We start from the raw sequence: 21197 nt of genomic DNA, 5'->3' as shown, positions 1-21197 counted from the left end.
TAGCTCACTGCAACCGTGAGCTCCTGGGCTCAAGTGATCCTCCCACCTCAGTCACCTGAGTAGCTGGGACTACAGGTGAGCACCACCATGACTGGCTATTTTTATTATTTTTTTTTTATAGAGATGGAGTCTTGCTATGTTGCCCAGGCTGGTCTTGAACTCCTAGCCTCAAGTGATCCTCCTGCCCCAGCCTCCCAAAGTGCTGGGATTACAGGAGTGAGCCAGCACACCCAGCCCAAATTTCCTCTTTTGATAGGATATAGTCATGTTGGGTTAGTGCCTCATCTTAACTTGATCATCTGCAGAGACCCTATTTCCAAATAAGACACCATTCACAGTACTGGGCGTTAGGACTTCCGCATCTTTTGGGAGGGACATGATTCAAACTCCTAACTGGAGAGGGAAGGGGAGGGAGGTTGGAGAGAGCGAGGGTGCTAGAGGCAGCCTGTTCTACCCAGGTAACAGGCCCTAAGGGGGGTCCGTCCCACCCCAGTAGCCTGTGCTGACACGCCCTGTCATTGTGACAGCTGGGTGCAGATCTGTCCTTGAGCCTGGAGATGCCTTCCTCAGTTCTGCTGAAATGAAGCAGACATCAAAGTCAGCACCCAGGAGGTGGGCTGGCCTTCCCATCACCACGCTCAGCACACGCTCAGTGGCCTGCGCACCCTGCGTGACTCCGATGGGGGCACTTAGCTTCAAAGCAGGCAGCCCTTGTTGGCCAAAGGGGACTCATAGGCCAGTCACCTGCCCTTTGTTTCAAAACTCATGGCCACTGCAGTCAGAACATCTGGGGTTCTTTCTGGTTCTGTCCCTGGATTGCTTGGTGAGTCACCCCACCTCTCTGAACCTCACTTTGCTCATCTGTGAAATGGGGGCAGTCCTAATAGCCACGGGGTTATCAGGAAGAAAAGAAGGGATAATAGACATGAAGTAGTATGAGTCAGGATACAGAACCCAGGCTCTGGAGTATGGTTGCCTGGGCTCAAATTCCAGCTCTGCCACTCACCAGCTAGGAGATCTTGGACAGGTAACTTAATCTTCCTGAGCCTCAATTTTCCCTACTATGAAATGGGGACAATAATAGACCCCTCCTCACAGGATCATTCGGAGGAATAAATGGAGGTACCATGTTTAATGAAGTGCCTGGTATTCAGTAAGAGCCCAATAAAGTTCTTAATTTGTGGCTTTTGTAGCTTTGCCTCTCACTAAGCATGCAGTAGGCTCTCAATATGTGCTTTGTGTATCAATGTGACTTGGTCTGTGAGGAAAATGGGTATAATAGTCTTCAGTACTTACTGTGCCCTGGGTAAGAACTTTCCGCGTGTTTCAGTGAAAATTCCAAAGCCCTAAGGGGCAGTAGTTACCCCTACTTTGCAGAGGAAGAAACTGGGCTTCAAGGAGGGTTAGCAAATTGCACAGGGTCACAGTGGGGCTGAGATTTCAGCCCAGATCTAATCTAGCCCTGGAGTCTGAGAGCTGCAAGAAATTCTGATACTGCAAGAAATTTGATCTGAATCATCACGGTGGGATTGTTAGCAACCCCGAGCAGGTATCTGCTGCTCAGGTGCAGGAGGGCCCTTGGCCATGCACCCACCTGGAGAGTCTCCCGGCGGGACCTCCTGGACACTGCCCGGGATCCCGGCTGACTGATACCATGGACTCGCCTTTCCATCCCTTCCCCAGGAGTCTGCATCAGAGTGCAGAGGGGTGGGTGTGAGAGGCTCTAGGGTCGGGGGCTGATAGTTCACAGAGGGAAGAGGGTGTCTGCGAGCAAGTGAGGCTTGCAGAGCAGTTTCAGCCCAAAGAACAGTTAATTAGGGGAGCAGAACTCAAGCTCCGGTAAACTCTGACGTCAGCTTGCTGGTGGGTGTGGTTAACACAGCGTCACTGCAGTGTTTCTGGCTGTAAAATGGGAGCGCTGTGGCACAAGATGAGTCTGAAAGGAACAGGTTTTCTGATTGTGCCAAGGACCATATGCAGCCTTTGTCCTTACTCAGACTTGGGTGCCCAGGTACAGAGCCAGTTCCTGGCCCCAAATCGCACCTTCACAAATATTTGTTGCATGGCTAAATTGTACCAGGTGCCCCTGTGAGACCCTGAGTCCCAAACCTGGAATCTCAGCAGCTCTGCATGGGTGATGATGGTGATTTTAAAAAGTCTTACGTTTGTCGCATGCTTTCTGGTTTTCAGAGCCCTGTGCAGAAGTCATCTCCTTCAGTGTTTACAATAACTCTGTGGGGTTGGTGTTAATCTCTCCCTGTATAGATGAGAAAGAAGGCTCAGAGAAGTTAGGCCACTAGGCCAAGGCCACACAGTCAGAAAGTTCCATGCCAGGACTGACCCCAGGCCGCCTGACCTCCTCCCTGCCCACCACTTTCTCTCTGTCTCATGAGCACATGGTCCTCATGGAAGTAAAAGGAGAAAGGTTTGAATCCCAGTTCTTTCTTTGCTGGGCAACTTTGGCAGGTTTCTCTAAGTTTTCCCCTCTGTAAAATGGGCTTCCTCACCATCCCTACCTTATGGAGTTGTTTGGAGGATTGAGTGAGCTCGTAGGCCGCTAAAGGCCTTAGCGCGGTGCCTGCCTTCCCTCACGTTAAATATGAGCAGTCTAACACACAGAGAGGCAAAGCAACCTGCCCAAAGCTGCAGAGCGGGTGAAGGAAGAAGGCAGGCTTTGAACCTGGGCCTATTTAACCTCACAACCTGAGCTTCTACTCAGGCAAACACTGCACAAATTGTAGTTATTATGATAGCATTGTACTATTTAATAATCAGTTCATTAAGAAAATGAAGGTGGAGGATGCAGGATCAGCAGTCTCCTTACCCAGCTTTTCCCTTGTTATTCCCAGGGAATGACTTTCTGGGAAGCCTATCCACAAAGCATCTAGAAGAAGCTTGACCCTAGGCCCCTCCTAGCAGAGCCGTCCAGACACTACCTCTTTTCCTGCAGGGTGTGTGTGCGTGTGCGTGTGTGTGCGTGTGTGTGTGTGTGTGTGTGTGTGTGTGTGAATGAACACCATCCCATCCCTTCCTTCCAGCTCCCAGCCAGCGGCATTCCTGGGGGTGGGGGAGGAGCAGGCAGGCCGGCCCTTGGGCCTCCTGCTGAAAACACTCCTAGGGGCTGCCCATGGCCTGCGGGTGTTTTGCTGGAGGGAGCAAAAGAGAGAAAGGGGAGGGATCTCTGAACTGGTCCAGGCCCTCAAGGGTCAAGACAATATCCTTCAAACCCCCAAAGGATGTTCCTAGGATTTGTGAATTTATTTCATTGCAAAGATAAACAAATTTAATCACTCTCAGTTGCACATTTAATGAACTGTCACTTTTTGGAAATGATTGCAAATTACATATAAAAGGAGACAATTCAGAAAAAAATCAGGAAGGCAATGATTAAACATTTAAAATGCAGACTGCGTTGGAAAAACTAGGTTGGAAGGTCAACCTGCCTCCAGTAAGAGAATCTGCCCTGTCTACGTCTAGTGTCATTTATCCAGCCGTTCATGCATCCGGCTCACCTGTCCTGAGCGCTGATTCCCCTCCCAGGAGCTTTCCAGGCGACCCACACAGCCACTCAATGCCACAGTTACCGTTATGATCCGCGGTTTAGAATTGCGTGAGAGGCTGGTTCAAGGTGGCACAGTTAGGAAGGGGTGTGCAAAATCCCGCCGAGTGCCAGCCCTGCACCAGGACCTGGAGACCCAGAGAGGAGCAAGGCAGGGCCCCAGACCTTGAGGAGCTCACGGCCTCATCAGCCACAACATCACAAATGTCCGGAGCCAGAGGTCAACCCTCCCAGTGATGTCAAACTCCTTTTAAATGAAGGATACTTTCTCCTTGAAATCTTATGAGAGACACCGCACCACGCAAAACAAATGAAAAAGAAAAAAGCCGTTTCTGGCTAAAGCTGGAAGGGAGCTTTCTCTTCTTCTCCCACTGTCCTTAAGACAACTGGCAGCAGGACCTACCAGCCCAGTCTGAAACCCGCTGATCTTATCCAACTGCCTCATTTTACAGATGGGAACACTGAGGCCCAGAGAGACGGGAATCACCGAGATATCCAAGACTGGAGCTTGGGTCTGTGGACTCCTGGTTTAGGGCCCTTTGCTCTGTGTCGGCGCTCCTGTGATGCCGTTTATGTGCCAGTGCTCACCCCGGGTGTGCTGTGCCCGGTGACTGGAGCCCAGGACCTGGGTGGCCCAGCACTGCCCGCACTCTGGTGAGTCTGAGGCTTTTAGGCCAATTCAACTTTTTTTCCCCAGGTGCTGGGAAAAAATGAAGTCTAAAAGCCCTTTGGAGGAAAAAAAGTTAAGTATTTTCAGAACTGTTTCTACGAGACCCCCAACTGCAGGAGGAGTTGGAAGGGCCCTGGCCTGGGAGTCGGGAGGTCTGGGTTTAACGCCCAGCTCTTAACCATGACGAAGACCCAGTCTACGTCTCTTGCTCAGTTTTCCCTTCCGTAAAATGAAGTAGTTGGATTACAATGAATTCTTCACTAGGCTCCTTCCGGAATCTTCCTAGAACCTTCTGGGCCAGGCTACTCCTGGGTTTATGCCAACCTAGACTCCAATCAGTCAGCTCTGGCCTTCCCGCCTCCTTCTCTCCCCCCCACGCTCTCTCCCCTTCCCAGACTCTGCCCTCTCCACCCCTGCTCCTTGGTGGAGCTTTCATCTTCTTGGTTTCCTGATAAGCCACAAGCTTGGTTCTTTTCTGGCTTTTGTGAAATAGCCAAATGGGTTCTACAGGCCATTTGTCCAAGCCCCATTTTAGAGGTGGAAGCACTGAGGCCAGAGAAAGGAGCACGTGTCCCGATATTACCTTGTGACAGGGAGGCCACGCTGGATCGGCTCTATCCTGTCCAGGACTCACTCTCAGAGTTCCTAACTTTTGACAAAAGGTTGTTTTTTTTTTTGCCTATTATACATAGAACTGAGTTTCCCAATTGTGTGGCATCTGAGATCTTCTAGGAGATTTAAGGTTATTCATCCTGGGGCTCCCAATACCCCGACTGACCACGCCAGGAGTGGGGCAGGTCCCCCTCCAGTTCTCTTTCGACCCTCCAGACCACAAGTGTATTGCAACTATGCCCCTTGCTAATCTCCTTTTTCAAGCTACAGTGGGGCCTCAGGCTCAGCACCTTCCTCAGGCAGCAGTATCTTGTTAGAATATTTTTTATTATTATTCTTGTGGTTAAAGATACGTTGTTAGCATTTAATAACACCGTTTTATTTTCATTGTATTTATTTTTATGGTTACCTTCTATTTATAGTAATGTGATGCTGGTTCTCCATTTATGGTAATGATATAACATATCTTTTTAAAAACAAGCACATTTGAGTAAAGCAGAGATAACAAAGTAAGAGCTGATTTAAAGACAGCTATTAAGCAGATGGCCCTCGCTGGTGCACGGGGAGGGCCAGACTCTCCGTGCAGGCAGGAGAGGGGCTGAGGTCCGGGAAACGGGGACTTGGAACTGGAGTTGCGGCCCCAGCTGGGTGTCTGAGCTGTGGGGCCACGCTGCACTCTCTCCCCACTCCCTCCTGCCCCCTGCCCACCCCCAGACCCTCAGAGGCTCTAACCCTCCTGTCTCTGGCCTCCACCTCCTGAGCCCCAGCACCCCTATTCTAGGCTAACCATGTTTCCTCTTTACATGTATGTGGCTCCCTGCATCCAAGGAGGCCCACCCAGGGCAGCATGGCACAAGAGCAGGGAACCCCCTGGGGTTCCCAGCCAGAAGGGTCCGCCTCTACCCCCAACCCTGTTTTGGCAGCAGAAGGGGTGAATGTGGAGCTGTCCTTGTCCTCCGTTTATAGAAATTTTTCTGTTAGAGATTTTTCTCCCTTTGAGTGAATCATTGCTCACTCGGGGTCCATTTAGAAGCCGTGGATCCAGGGCTTTTGCTCCCAGCCACATGCCTGCTCTACTGGCCCGGGTGAGGCGGTAAAGTGGTTGAAAGGGCCAGACATCCCAGAAGTCCTTAGAGGGACGTATCCATTTCCTGGAATGCGGTAAGGAAAGGCAGCCACTTCCTGCCCCTCAAAACTCTGTCCTGTGGCCTGACGTTACCAACATTCATGTCCAAGACAGGAGTAGGTTCAACTCCTATCAGTCACTCACTCCTTAGTGAGAATCAGTTGGCCAAGGGGGCCTCCTGCAGAGCTCATGTGTGCTTGAATGTCCACGGCCCAGAGGGACTGGGTGTGGAAACTGCAGAGCTGGGACTCAAAACAGAGTGGTCAAGGATAGAGGAGTGGGCAGCTGGAGCCCCTGTCATCTCGAAGTAACCAAGCACTTTCACACAGGCTGTCCCTTTGATCTGCTTGCGGGTCCGTTTTGTCTGGGGAGGGGCCAGGTAGCTGCTCTACCGCTCAGTGAAGGGGTCTGGGGCTGGGGAGGGGCGTGCGGCTTCGGCAGTAATACAGAGATGAAAAGATAACCCCCACCCCGACCTCCCGCCCCCAACCCCCAGTCCGGAGGTGAGAGACACAGGTCCGGCCCCTGGCAATCAAGTCCTTTGCGTCGGATCTGGACTCAGGCCCCCCCCCATGGAGCCCCCAGCCCCCTCGGTCGGTGGTCTGCAAGTCAAAGGAGGTGCACGCCCGGCATCCAACAGGTACTCCCGGGGCAGCCGGACGCGCGGGCGAGGTCTGGACGGAGGATCATCCCGCCCACCCAGAGCCCTGCGGTCTGGCCGTGGGGGCCGCGTGAAAGTTCCCTGGGAACGAATGCTCTCGGTCCGGCGTGACACTCTCCCCACTCCCCCAACCGGTCCTCCAGTGCAGACGCAGCCAGGGTGCTTGAACAGGGCGGGGAGGCGGCCGCGGGTGGAGGAGGGGAGCCGGGCCGAGCGTGGCCCGGGGCCCCCAGAGCCAGACTGAAGGCGGAGGCCGGGGCCGGGCGGTGGCGTGGGGCAGCCGCGGGAGGAGACGTGCCTACACCGCCGCCACGGCAGCGGCGGCGGCGGCGGCGACAGGAGCCAGGCGGGGAGGCGGTTTGGGAGGGGGCGGGGCGGGGCGGGGCGGGGAGGGGAGGGCCGGAGCGGCGGCGGGAGGTGGGGCCGGCGGGCGGCGCGCGGCTGCAGCTGCCGCCGGCGTCTCGGGGGCTCCAGGCTGCGGGGCGGACGCAGCGCCGAGCGATCCACGGCGGAGCCGCGCGAGGCCGCCCGCGCCCGAGTCCCGGCCCCGGCCCGAGCCCGGAGCTCCGCCGCCGCCTCGCGCCGCCGGTCCCCGGACCCGCCGCCGGGAAGGCAGCCGGCGCCGAGCAAGTTGCGAGCGCGCCTCTCCGCCCGGGAAAGTTTCCCCCGCGGCCGCCGGCGGGAGTTGGCGCGGGGTCCGGCCGCCGCCGCGGGAAGGTAGGGCGCCGCGCGCCCCCGCGCCCCCGCTGCGCCCGGGACCCGACCCCGCGCGCGCTGCCCCGGGGGCTGTGCGCACGCTGGGGGAGTGGGGTGCAGCGGGGGTCCCGGGACGGTCCCGGGGAAGCCCAGGAACCCAAGTTCTACTCGAGCTAGCATGGGGGGCGGGGGGGCGGCCCACCCCCATCCCTGTCCCGGGTCCGCGAGGGCAGGGGCCTTCGCGCGGGGCAGGTGCCGTGCCGTGGGCGCCGAGCGCTCTGGGTGGGCGAGCGGGGGCTTCCGGAGAAAGGCGGGAGTGGCAGGTGTGGTTGCAAGGTCCGGGGTTGCGGCCACGGCTGCGCCCGGAGGGCGGGGGTGCGCGCCGGCCACCCTGTAGGAGGATAGGTAGGACTGGGGACTAGGAGCGGGGAGCCGGCCAGGAGGATCGGTGGGTCGGCACCGGCACTGAGGGCGGGCCGCCTTCTGGGTCCCGGGCGGCGGGGCGGGGCGCCACGCTTTCCTCCAGGCCCCCTTATCTGCTGCAAGGCGCGTGCGGTTCGGAGAAGCGAGACTCCCTAGGCTGGTGGGCGGATCGGCAGCTCGGGCATGTCCAGATTAGGGATGCGGCGGGAGTCCGCTTGGAGGGTCGCTCTTCTCGGGTGGGTTCGCGCCGGCGCCGGCGCCGGGTCCCGGCTGGAGCAGGGTGAGCGGGCTCCCGCCAGGGGGCGCCCTGCCCGGCCCGCGCGCCCGCGGGAAGGCGAGTCCGGCTCTCCCGAGACCCCTGCGCCCGGTGCGGAGTCGCGGCCCGCAGACGTGCCGGCCCGCGCGGGGCCGCCCGGAGGAGCCGCGGCCGGCCTGGAGGAGAGGGTCAAGTGCGCGCGAGGGGCTGTGTGCCGGAAAGCTCGGCAGTCAGGAGGTGGTTTGTCCTGGGGGCTGGCGCGTTGAGTGGGTGAATAGGACATTCACCCCCGCCCCCGAAAACAAAAGCAAAAGAAACTTTACACTGTCAGCGAAAGGGTGTAGAGAGGGTGGGTTGAAGAATGAACTTTCCGAGGTTTCTTGGAGTTGCTGAAACTCAAACTGCAAAATGCCCCCTTTTTGTAAAAGTTGTACCTTTGTTCCCTGGGTCTGGCCAAACCCCTAGCTGGGTGGGCGGGATGGGGGGGTATGTCCACTGGCATCCATGGGTACAGAGCAACTGGGAGGCAGGGGTGGGGCATGGGGGGCCCTTAAAGACTTGAGCAGTCCAAGTGTAAGTGTTAAACTTCTCAGCAGCCAAGGAGAGCCCCCACCCCGCCTCCTGGGTCTGGGGTCCTCCGGCCACAGTCACGGGTCGTTTCACAGTTACTGGTGGGAGCCTGCTCTGTGTCCCTGTTGTCTGGCCTCAGGGCCCTGTGTGTTGAGTCTGTGTGTCTGTGTCTTGCGAAGCCTATGGACAGCTGCTGGCATCTGTGACGAGTGTCATCGTTGGCACATGTGGGGCTGTGGGATGTGGAAGGGACACGGGAGGGACTGCTGCCTCATCTTTCTCTCTCGTTCCTTCCCCCCTCCCCACACCGGGTGAGTGCGAATGGGCGCATCAGAGAAGGTGCAGTGGCCGAGGAGTGGCCAGTGGAAGTTTTCATCTTTCCCCTGGGTAGCAACGCCTGCTCCCTGGACGGCCCCTCCTGCTCCGGGGCCCTCGGAGTCCCCACAAAGGTGGTGGACAGGGGGTGCTCCCTCAGAGAGGGGAGGCTCCCGAGTTCAGCGTAGCCGCCAAGTGTTTTGTTGGGTGCTACTGAAATGCTCTGGGACAGAGTTGCCCGGAGGAAGATCTGCATGGTCTCTGTTTTGAATAGAGGAGGAAGAGGAGGAGAGAGGAGAGAAAGGAAGGGTGGAGAAGCCTCTTGTCTCTGGAATCCTCTTTAAGACATTCCAGGGGGCCAGAAAACAAAAGGGAGTTTTTTGTTTTGTTTTACTTTCAGTGGCTCTTGTTTTTCTGCTGAGGGAAGGCTGCTAGGAGCAGCCCTGCCCTGGAACCTGCGCGGGACCCCCAGACGGCCTGCAGCTCCTGTGTTCTGCCCTCCCCTGCCCCCCACCCACACCCCACCTGTCTTAAATTGAAGAGGGGATTGAGGCCCTTGAGGACTGCTGATGTCTGTGTTCGGACTTAGCTTACCGTACATAGACTTCTCCCAGGCAAACTCTGGGACCTCTGGCCAAGCTAAGTTTCTAGTCTTGGGTGCTCTGTTTCCTTGTCTACCCTTCTCCCACATCCATTCAAAGGGCTAATGTATGTGAAGTGTTTACCCAGCCTGAGGCCACAATGGTAGCACATTGATAAAAGCTCCAGGACACTGTCTAGAAGCAGAAGGTAAACTGGGGTTGGGCTTAGGACGCCGTCCTTTAGAAGATTCCACATCAGCCTGGAAGTAGCAGCCTGAGTTACTGAATGAGGTTGTGATGGGCCAGGGGTGGGCGGGTTGGGGAACAGGGCGCCGGGCAGGAGCAGGTTTGGAGGGCATCCAGGCAAGGGACTGTGGCAGGGATTTGGGGGAGGAGGGCCGGGAAAAGGGAGAATGGCAGATTAGAGATCTAGCTCCTCTGGATCATCAGTGTGGCCTTGGGCCGGTCACTTTCCCACTGGAACAGCTGTCCCAGGCTGTAAATGAGGGTGTTGGCCAGGGAGATTCTGGGGGCCTTGCAATGTAGAGTTAGGGGAGCCTGCCCGTTTGGGGCCAGGCAGCCTGTGGGCTCTGCCTTCCGTCCTGGGCATCCTTCTCTCCAATTCTTGCCTTTCCCCACCCAACCTGGCACAGCAGAGTCCTGCCTGGGTGAACCCAGCGGATTAGAAGCCAGCTTTTGTCGTCCTTTGGCTTGTGTGGTCAGCAGTTTTGGGTAGCGAGGGTGACGTCGTTGACCAGTTCCTGCTGGGGGTCCCATGGCGGTCTGCAAGCTCACGCCCCACTCCTCCCTGGGAGGAGCCATTGTCAGTTTCTGGGCTGCACATTTTAGGGACCCCTCCCCTTCCAGAGGGCTGCTCTTCTGGCCTATTTCATCAGCCACAGAGAAGGAAAATCAGGAACATTTGTTCATGCTCAGCTGGGACGCAGCAAAGGGGGGGGGGCTTGGAAACCGGCACTTTGGGCCCCCAGAGCAGATGACGCCCGTTGATCAGGCATTTCTGCCACCTGATGCCGTGGAGCAAGCGTGCCAGCTTGGGCTCCTCCTGCCACCCAGGCTGGCACCTTGGACCCACGTCAGTGCTCCGTCTGAGGGAGTGGGTGCAGATCATGAAACACTTTTTAAAAGAGAGGGAACGTGTGATGACGAGCCCAGCGTTTGCGGCTGCCAGAGCAGGTCTTTCATCCGGCGCTTGCTGTCTCAAGATCCAGCCCCTGCCCCTGTCTGCACCCAGGACCGCTGGTTTAACTGGTGAATTGAACAACTTGCAGATGAGCAAAAACACGCTCGCTGGTCGTGGGCGGGCGTGTACGTACTGGAAGGCAGCAGGATGGAGTGGAATGGTCGCTGAACTAGGAGTTAGGAGACTTGCTTTCTCCTCCCGATTCTGTAACAAATGGAGCAGTGTGACCTCAGCTGAGTCACTGCCTCTCTCTGAACCTCAGTTTCCCTGTTTCTTTAGAGGCAGCCATGCATGGAGGTTAAACTGCTTGGGCTTGAATGTCGGCTTTATCTTCTATATCAGTGGTGTTACCTTACGCCGTTCAAGCTCTGGTGCCTCAGTTTGCTGTTCTACAAAGTGGGACTAGTAATACCCCATAAGATTGTTGTGGCTAGTCAGTGAGATAAAACTTGCAAAACATTTAGCAGAGTGCCTGGCACATAGTGAGTGCTGAGTAAATGTCCAGCATTGTCATTGTCATTACTATTATAAAATGGGAGAGATCAACTTTGACCCTTCCCAGTATCCTGGGGCATGGTGCGTGTGTGTGTGTGTGTGTGTGTGTACAAATCTGCTTTGGGGGTAGAATAAGTTGCTCTTTTGGTTCTTTTCCTCCTCTCCTCATCGAGGGAGTCCTCCTGAGCCCTGTGATTATTCTCATGGTAGCCTCGTCCCCGTGGCAAGGAGCCCAATTTGACGTCACTGCAAATATCCTGGTTTCCGGCAGTTGAGGGATGATATTTCATCAGCTAGTATTTGCCCATCCTTTCCTTCCACCCTTTGTTTCCCACCCCAACCATGGTACGAAGACCATATGTGCAGATAATGAGTTTAAGCTGATCAACCTCTCTCAGATTCACCCAAATAAGAGCCTGTGTTCTTAGAAGACACTTTCGACTTTCAAATAAATAAGCTGGTTCCTCCGTTGTGTTGCTTTATGTCCGGCTGGCCCCGCATCCCTTTTTGTGGTCTGCCCTTGGTCTGCTGCAGGGACATGGGCCGGGCCAGGTCTGCGGTCCCAGGCTTTGGGCTTTACAGGCTGTCCTGGCTAGGGCAGCCTCCTCTGGCCACTTGCTAGGGGCCAGGCCAGGCTGCGTGTCCTCCTCATGCTGGTCCAGCAAGGCTGTTGCTCTGGGCCATCCAGAGGTGTCATCAGGGCATTGTGGGGACAGATGTTTGGGGAATGCTCGCCATTGGCTAGCAGCTAGACAATGCTGCATCCTGGTCTCCCCCCACCAGGATGGTTCAGATCTTGGCCCCGTTTTGTAGACTGGAGAGGAAGGCAGTACGAATGGGATTTGATTTCAGGTTGATGTGATTCTCCGTCCTGTGCACCAAACCGCTTTGTGATATTTCCTGTTGCATCAAAACCTCCTGTGAGCCCCAGGGCCCCAGGAAAGATATCTCTTAGATTCGGTCAGGCTCCCTCCTCTCTGCTTTTGATCATCTTCCAGGCTCAGAGCACCTTGTGAGATTCCCTGTTTTCATCCTACATGAATTCCTCAGCCATCTGGGGTACAGTGAGGAGGAAGAGTTTTTGGGGACACGGCTGCTTGCCAAGGGGAATGATCTTATTAAGCAACAGTGGTTGTAATGGAACGAGGACGCATGTTGGAGTCACCCATCTGAATTTGAATCCTGTTTCTGCCATTTATTGGCAGTGTGGCCTGCTTTTCTTATCTGTGAAAATCAGAATAATAGCAACAATAACACCATTATGCTAAGTGACATTAGCTACTGGAGCGGAGCACTCCAAAATCTCAGTGGCTTAATTAACACAACAGGGTTGGTTCCCACTCACGTGACTTATCTAAGCGGTCTGGGCTCCACGTGGTTACGGAGGGACCCAGGCTGATGGCGACCCCCACCACCTGTGTAGCTGCCCCTTCTGGAGCAAGTGGCATCCACAGTGGGCACACGGGGGAGGGGAGAGGGGAAAGCCACACTCAGTTGCTTCAGCCAGCAGGTGACACACGTCGCTTCAGCTCCGGTGCATTGTTCAGAGCTGCCACCTGGCCCCGGACCAGCCGCAAGGGAGGCTGGGGTGCAAGGTAGCTGCTGTGGGAACGTGAGCACTGACTCTCTGCGTTGACACTCACCCTCATGGGTGCTTTGAGGATTGTGAGATGAGACGTCGAGGGCTCCTGCCCTAGACCTGGTCCGTTGTCAGTCCCTAACGCATGGGAGCTGCCTTTTCCTGACAATCCCTGATGTGCGTTGCTCTTTATAGATTACAGACTGTGTCTATAGAAACTATTTCTGGGTGGATCACGTTCTGCCTGTGGAGGGAGGTGAGGCCCGGAGGGGCCGAGGGCTGACCAGTGAGTACAGAGCAGGACCTTCTGCCTGGATTCCCACGACCCCTCTGGCTTACTGAACTTCACTGCTCTGAGAACTTTTTCTAGAACTTCTGCCAGGATCGTTCAGAACCCACGTCTGCTCCTTTCTCCTCCCCCCATTCCCTAACCTTATGTGTGTCTGTGGCAGGGGTGAGGGGTGGAGGGAGGTTGCAGGAACTATCCGGAAGCTGAGGGAGAAGGGCCACAGGACGCGGGCCCCACACACGCTGCTTCGGGAGTTGCCGTGCGTTGGAGCTCGGGGTGTCCCCAGAGGACATGTGTGCTTACCTGCGGCCCCTTCCCAGCCATGCGGCCCCAGGCGGGCCTTGTCTCCGTGTGGGACTGGGGAGGGAAGGAGAGGGGCTGCTACAGTCTGGCTTGTTTGGTCCTCCAAATCTCTCCCCAAATCTCTTGTGGCAGTCTGGGCCCCAGCGTAAGAGGTGGGGCCTAAGGGGAGGTGTTTGTGCCGTGGGGCGGATCCTGGTGCCCTCCTCACTGTTAGCTCCCAGGGGAGCCGGTGGTTCTCTCTCTTCCTCCCTCGCCATGTGATCTCTGCACCCGCCAGCCCTCCTCCTTCCTCGTGAGTGGAAGCAGCCTGCCGCCTCGCCAGGAGCGGTGCTGGCGCCGTGCTCGTGCGCAGCAGAGCCGCGAGCCCAGTGCACCTCGCTTCCTTATAAACCTCCCAGACTCGGGCATTCCTCTTAGCAACACAGATGGACTGAGACAGGGCCCGATGAAGCTTTCCAGGCCTGTGTTTCTGGGGACAGGATGGCCAGACCTAGGTTCGAATCCTGACCGCTCCACTTAGCACTCGTTCATCGCGTGGAGCCTGCCTCAGTGTTCTCCCCTGCAAAATAGTGAGAATATAGGAAAAGCTAGTCAAGTGCCCAGCACGTAGTAGGTGCCACTGTGTTTGCACCTCTCCTTCTCCACTTGAGCAAGAAGGAAGAGCTGCCCTGGCAGGGGAGCAGCACCCGAGGGGACGCCGGAGTGGGCCCAGCACAGGTGCTCGGACGCCCAGCGCTTGGGTGGAGGTCACTGGCTCCCCCCCCTTGGACTTGGGCCTGTCTTTTCGTGTCTAACTCTCCGCGGGGCTCAGGGATGCTGCTGAGAGAGGCTCCCACCCACCCGCCCGGTTGCTGCCTCGCCTGCTGGGGGGACAGATTGCAGTGCGCCGTAGCGGGCCAAGTGTGCCGGGCCACCTGGTGCCTGGCATTTAGGGCCCCCTCGTGCAAGGCAGGCCCAGTGAACTGTCTCGTGGGCTGTGGGTTTTTAGCCACATTCCTCAATGGGCACTTCTCAGTGGACCTCGTGGGGAGGAGCTGGGAGAGCTGGACACGAGAGCACGGTTAGGAAGGGGATGCTCCTCCAGACAGGGTGCTGAGACAGCCCATTCCCCACCTGGGCGTAGTGGACACTTGTCCCTGGGGCACTGAAGAGAGTGGCCTTTCTCCAAAGCTGGAGACATGCTGATTCTGGGCTTCTCTGAGAAGCACGGGCAGGCACGCAGGCCGGGCGCTCTGTGACTCGGGCACCTTGGGGCCCTCAGACTCACCTCATTCACTCCTGCCCCCGGACCTCGGCTTCTGCAGGGTGGGCAGCGACTTTAGGGCATGGCCGCTTTCCATGGCCCCGTGGGTTGCGTGTGGGTTTCCCAGGGCCGCGGCGACTCAGCTCCACAAACCGAGTGGCTGAACACAACAGCAGCTTATTCCCGTGGTTCTGGAGGCTCGAGTCTGAAATCAAGGTGTTAGCACTGCACTCTCGCTGACAGCTCCTTCCTGGCTGCTGCTGGTTCCTTGGCTTATAAATGCCTCGTTCCGATCCCTGCTTCCCTCCTCGACACATGCCATTCTCCCCGTGTGCCTGTCTCGCCTCTCCTTGTAAGGATACCGGGCATGTCGGGTTAGGGCTCACCCTCACGGCCTCCTCTTAGCTTGCTGACATCTGCAAAGACCCTCGTTCCGAATGTCACAGTCACAGGTGGCAGGGGTCAGGGTGTCAACCTATTTCTTGGGGTACACAGTTCGACCCAGAGCAGATGGGTAGTGTCATTGCTCTGTTTACAAGCAAGGAAATCAACACGAAGAGTAATTTTTATTCAATCGTGCAACTAGTAGGTGATTGGCAAATGACTCTCCGTTTCAGTTTTCTTATCAGTGCAGTGGGGTTTCACACCAGCTCATATTCTAGTGACGAGCATCGGAGGAGGTAAATGTCTTCATCAAAACACAGCTCAGCACCTGTCGGTCGCGTTACCCACTCCGCTCCCTCCCAGCAGGCCTGGAAGGTGCCGGGTATTCAGCCAGGGCTCCGGAAGCACCCACTTACGTGGATTACAACCAAATGGAGATAGGGTGTTTTCTAGAAATAATTGTTTGAAACGACGGAATGGAAAGTACCACCTGCATTTTTTTCCACTTTTCTGTCTGGAGCTGCCTGCCGGCTCCGTCTCCTCGCAGGTCGAGAGTATCTGTGGAGATGAATCGTTCTTGCTTGGTATTTATCCTGGGTTCACCTTCAGCACCCCAGAAGTCACGGTGACTTTTGCAAGTTGGGCTTCTCTCCCCAGGGTGGCATCTGTGCAGGGAGGCCCCCGGGAGGGCTCCGCGGTGACTGTCAGCTCCAGAGCCCTTCCCTTGAGGGCCAGGGGGGTTGGGGCCCAGCCTTGGCGGCGGGACGGCTCTGATATGCAGCCACACCCTGGCACGGCCGAGCAGAGGAGGCAGCCTTCGGTGGACGGTTAGGAGTGCAGCTTCTGGACACAAAGGCCTGGGTTCAAATCCCGGTTCAGCCTCCTACCATGACATTTGTCTGGTCGTTGAAAAATCACTTAAATTCTCTGCGTTATTATTTCAGCTCATAGGGTTTGGTTAAAATGCATAAATGCATCTTTTAGGATAGAATGTGGGACATCAAAAGTATGCCATGAATATTAGAATTACTCTATATGATTTATTTATCATCTGTTTCCCTCTGCAGAGCAAAGGCAGAGATGTTTCTGTTTTGTTCTCTGTGGAGCCTGCAGGGTGGAGCTCAGTGCCTGGGGTTGAACAGATGCTCAGTTTATACATGCTGATGGAACGAGTGAATGAATGAATGAATGAATGAATGAATTCTTAGTTTGGGATCCCATCCTTCCCTGCTATGCACCAAGGCCTCCACCCTTGAACCCCTCTTATGTGGAGGACTGGGGTTACCGTGGCAACAAAGCCCGGGAGCCATAGGGTGCTATGGAAATGCCCCGGGGCTTGGGGACAGAAGGCCTCCTCATGGCAGTGCAGTACTAGCTGAAGGGGGAGATGAGGAGAAGCTGAGGAAGGGGCCCGGGAAGCTTGTGGCCACCACGGGAAGCAGGATGTGGTGGCCCAGGGGGAGATCACATTCAGCATGTGAGCTTGCGGGGAACAGACTGACATGCGGTCGGAGACGCTCCCCCACGTCTCCAGGCTCCAGGGACGGCCAGTCCTTCTCCGGTGTGATCGCCCAGCAGGTGCACCTCACTTCAGGGAGCCCGGACCTAAGCAAATGCCAGCTGGATTAGAAGGTCTTCATTCGATTTATAGACAAATTAAGATTCCCCTTGCTTCCTACCGCCTGAACAATAAATTCGATTTACAGAAGTTCAGCTTACACGCTGCCAGGGAAAACATCTGTTGTGTAATGCGATCATGTTAGCCGCCTTGCTTAAAACCCTTCGATGGATCCTCCGTTGTGTCCAGAAGGCTTTCATGTGGCCCCTGCCCCCGCCGCACCCAAGCCTGACTCCTGTCTCCGGCCCACCTGCTGCCCTGTTCCCTTCTCCTGTCCCCAGCCACATGGGCCTCTCCTCATGCTCTCCCTGGACTGTTTTTTCCTCCCTCTTTGGTTACCTGACTCCTCCTCATCTTCCGGATCCCAACCCCTCTGGGAAGTCACCTCCTCTGGGAAGTCCTCCTTGACTCCCAAATGGGCCAGATTCCCCATCTGTTGGCTCTGATCACTCCACGGAGCTCTAAGTCCTCTCCTTAGTGGTATTTGTCACTGTTCGGCAGTTGTTGACTTTGCGTGATGTTTTAAACATCCATCCCATCGACTCCAGTGCGAGCTCTGGAAGGCAGGACAGTGTCTGCTCATTCCTGTGTCCCAGGCACCTGGCACCAACCCGGGTGCCCGGCAGGTGCTCACAAGGTGCCCGAGAGATTCTTTTGCCTTCTCTCCATTTTCTCCTCTGCAAACCAGTCTTTCCAGGCTGTCCTGGGCAATGATCGCAGCTCACATGTATTGACCCCTTGCAGGGTGCCAGGTGCTGGCACGTCTGGTCCTATCCACCAGTAGGATGGCTTCAGCAAGGACACTGGAGCCCACCCGCTGGGAGTCCTTAACGTTGGACTAACAATAGTACCTATTATTTCGTTGTTGTGAGGACTCCATAAACCAAGTCATGTCGAGTTAATTTTCTCCCAGTTTTGGAAGCTGGAAGCCCTTGATCAAAGGGTTGATGTGTTTGGTTCCTTCTGAGGTCTCTGTTTTGGCATGTGGGTGGCCACTTTCTCACAGGGCCTTTCCCCCGGCATCTCCTGTGTGTCCAAATTTCCTCTTATAATATTTAGTAATACCAGTTCGATCGGATCGGGGCCCACCCTGAGGGCCTCGCTTTAACTTAATGACCTCATCAAAGGCCAGCTCTCCAAACGCAGTTGCATTCTGAAGTACTCGGGGTTAGGGCTTAAATATGTGAATTTTGGGGGACACAATTCAGCCCTAACACAATTCAGTACTCTGATGATTCTCATTTTATAGTTGAGGAATCTAGTGCACAGTGAGGTTAAGTCACTTGCCCGTGGTCACACAGCCGGTAACAGGTACAGAGATGCGAACTTGGAGCCCACATGTCACCACCAGACGGTCCGTTCCCTGGAGTCATCAGCTCTTTGACAGTAATTACGTTTTACTCGTGAAAGACCTAGAAAAAAATGAAGCATAAACATAGAGAATATGGAAGTAGAACAAAAGCATGTTCAGTGGAAGCTAACTATCAGCCTTAAACCCTTCTTTGCCCAGAGACAGCCGGTGCCCCCAGCTGCTCGCGTGTCTTGAATTGCTCTCAGTAAGCGAGCACTCCCGTGTGCCCAGCGCCCTTCCGTTGGTGGACCTGGTGGTGTTCCATACACACTGCCCTGGGTCTTGCATTTGTTTACTTGTTCCTTTTTTTTCTTGATAAGTAGTTTTATTTATCTTTTTTCTGCTACGTGTGTATACTGCGCAGTGGTGGAGGCTTTTGGGGTACCCATGATGCGAGTTGTCTACTTGTTGCGTGTCAGCACATGCGCTCCTGCCCGGTTGCAGCCGTGTGTCTCCGGCGGCAGGCCCCGAGCGAGGACTGGGTATCCATTGGCGGTCTCGCTGGTGGAGGGCCCCAGGGGTATCAGCTCCCCGGCACTTCCAGCCGCCTCCAGGCCGGGAGGCTGAGGGTGCTTGCGGTTGGAGCTCCCCCAGGGAAGGAGACTGTCAGCCGGAGCGGTGGAGGTTCTCCTGGTGGACGTGGGGCGAGGGGAGGCGCACTGTGCTGGGTGTCTTGAGCTCCACGGCATGGACAGCGCGATGGGCCCGTTCCCGCCGGTGGACTGCGCTCTGTCTCCTGTCGCCCCACTGAGCAGTGTGCGGAGACGCCTGTTTTGAGAGGCTGCCTGGGTCCACGGCCATCTGCTCTCCCTCTTGGTTTCCTAGCCCTCCCTGGCCTCTTCCTGCCCCCTGCCCGTCCCCACTCGGTCCCCACAGCATCGGCTTGCCCTTTCCGTGTCTCCGGGTCTGGGACCCGGGCCAGCTGGGGTGTGGGTAAGAGCCCCGGGTTCCTTTGGAGAGGACGCGTAAGGAGGAGACCCGGGGTTCAAGATACAGGGCATCTCTGCCTTCCTCCAGCGTGTGATGGGGGCAGCGATGGGCAGATCAAAGGGCTTTTTGTTGTTGTTTTATTTTCCTTTCCAGAGGATTCTTGCTGGGAAAGCAGGCTGCAGAGCCAAGGCAAACAGTGGCTTGGAGGCTGCTGCCTGCTTGTCCCGTGAGCGGACAGGGCCAGCCAGGGGCAGTCACCTTGCTGCGGAGGGTCCGGGTTTGGGCTGTAGGTGGGACTTCCCCAGGGGCCTCTCTCCTTTCCCTTCTCTGTGCCTAGAGACCCGTGGGGACACTGGGGGCCCAGCTCAGGGGTGTTGGGCCCCCAGCAGGACCAGGAGGCCTGGGAATGTGGCATTGTCAAGGAATTGGGAGAGCTGGACCGCAGCCTTGACCTAGCCCATGGATTGCTGTCTCCCGCTGTTCCTCGGCTGAAGTGCTGTAGGGAGAGCACTGGACTGGGAGTCCAGAGAGCCTGAGCCCAGACCCAGTCCTGGTTTGGTTCTAATACAGTCTCACGTTCCCCTTGGACTTCTGATCCACACTGGGGGAGTGGGGCTGCTTGTTCTCTGGGTCTCCTTCCAACTCCAGAGCTCCTGGGTCTCCCCTGAGAGTCTTGGACAGGGACAGACAGGGGACAGGGACTGTGACCTGGGAGCCTGGCATCCCCTGGGGAAAAGCGCTCAGGAAGCCGAGGGCGTGGCTGTTGATGGAAGTGGGGATGTTGTTTAAATAAATTAAGAGCAAAAGAGGACAATTCATCCGTGTTATTTTCACTCTCTGGGATGATATGCATAACATTTCCTCCCTTTCATTTGATAATTTTTCCTTCTCCAAGTAGTTTGATGAAAGAAAGTGTCTGATGATTTGAAGCACAATGAGCTCAAATAAAAATATTCTTTTCAAAAAGTGGTTGCTATGTAATTGAATTTAAATAATGAGCAATCTTTTTGCTACGCAGTCCCGCTACTCACAAAGGTCTATTCAGACCTGTTTGAGAAGAGAGAGTCTGTGTGTGTGGGTATGTGTGCGTAAAGAAAAATGACCTCACTGATAGAATCTTTTTGGAAGAAGAATAATAATGATGATAATATAGTTTAAAGTGTAAGTTCGTGCATGTCTGGTGGTGAGAAGTGCACGGGATTAAAATAAACACCCTGCTAGAAGGAAGAGATCCGAAGGCAGCTGTCGAGTCCTTGTTACTTATCCCACCTGAGCCTCAGTTTCTTCACCTGGAAATAAGGGACAGCAAAACCAAGGTCACGTGGCTAGCCTGGTGCTGGGCACGGGAGAGACCTGCCCTGTTGGCCCCTCCCTTTCCCTCCCCTTCTCTTCCTTTTTCTCTCCAGAAATATAGTTTTTCCATGTACACGCTGGGCCTGTGTACACTTTTTTTTTTTTTCTGAGACGGGGTCTTGCTCTGCTGCCCAGGCTAGAAGTGCAGTGGTGTCATCGTAGCTCACTGCAACCTCAAAACTGGGCTCAAGCAAACCTCAGGCTCCTGAGTAGCTGGGACTACAGGTGGTGTGCACCACCACGCCCAGCTAATTTTTCTGTGTTTTTGTAGGGATGGGGCCTCACTATGTTGCTCAGGCTGATCTTGACTCCTGGCCTCAAGTGATCCTCCCACCTTGGCCTCCCACAGTGCCGGGATTACAGGTGTGAGCCATGGTGCCCAGCCCGGACCCATATAAGTTGTATCTCATTTGATGCCCAGAAGTTCGATTGGAGTGAGATTTTTATCCCCATTTTACAGAATGGAAAACTGAGGTGCTGAGTCATAGAATTTGGTAGATTACCTAGCAGGTAGAGGGGTATATGACAAACTAGAAGGATTTGTCTGAACTGTAGCAAGGTCTGGCCTTTTCCATTGTAAGGGAATTTTTGCCTGGGAGGTGTGTGGAGTGCAGAAATGGGTCCTGGTGTTGCTGCATGTAGCCAGCCTGCTTGGCTTCCCGGCTTCCTTCTTTCCTTCCCTCCCTCCCTCCCTCCTTCCTTCCTCCTCATTTCCTTCCTCCCTCCCTCCCTCCCTCCCCCTCCTTCCCTCCTTCCTCCCTGTCCACCACCCCCCTGCCTTCCTTCCATTGTGTGCACTCAACTTTCATGGAACATTCCAGGCTGCAGGTGGTGCACCTGGAGGGTGGTTCCATCACTGTGCCCCCCAATAGTGCACAACTGACTTTTCTGGTCTTAAAAGCCCCTCGGCCACACCTACCGTAGGAACGCTCTCCCAGGCCCCTGGCTCAGCCTGGGCCCTCCTGCCCACTCCCCCTCTCCC

General features: G+C 55.6%; 1 protein-coding gene across 1 annotated transcript in view; it reads left to right on the top strand.

Annotated features, from left to right (window-relative positions):
- Window positions 1-7080: 7080 nt before the first annotated feature.
- TSPAN18 (tetraspanin 18) overlaps window positions 7081-21197 on the top strand; it is a 177335-nt gene continuing 163218 nt past the window's right edge. The window contains exon 1 of the mRNA XM_076002015.1: window positions 7081-7345. The gene's annotated coding sequence lies outside the window, so the exon portion shown is untranslated. The remainder of the gene's footprint in view (window positions 7346-21197) is intronic.

This window comes from Microcebus murinus, chromosome 4, assembly GCF_040939455.1.
Source record: "Microcebus murinus isolate Inina chromosome 4, M.murinus_Inina_mat1.0, whole genome shotgun sequence".
NCBI lineage: Eukaryota > Metazoa > Chordata > Mammalia > Primates > Cheirogaleidae > Microcebus > Microcebus murinus.
This window is presented reverse-complemented; position numbering and strand designations above follow the sequence as displayed.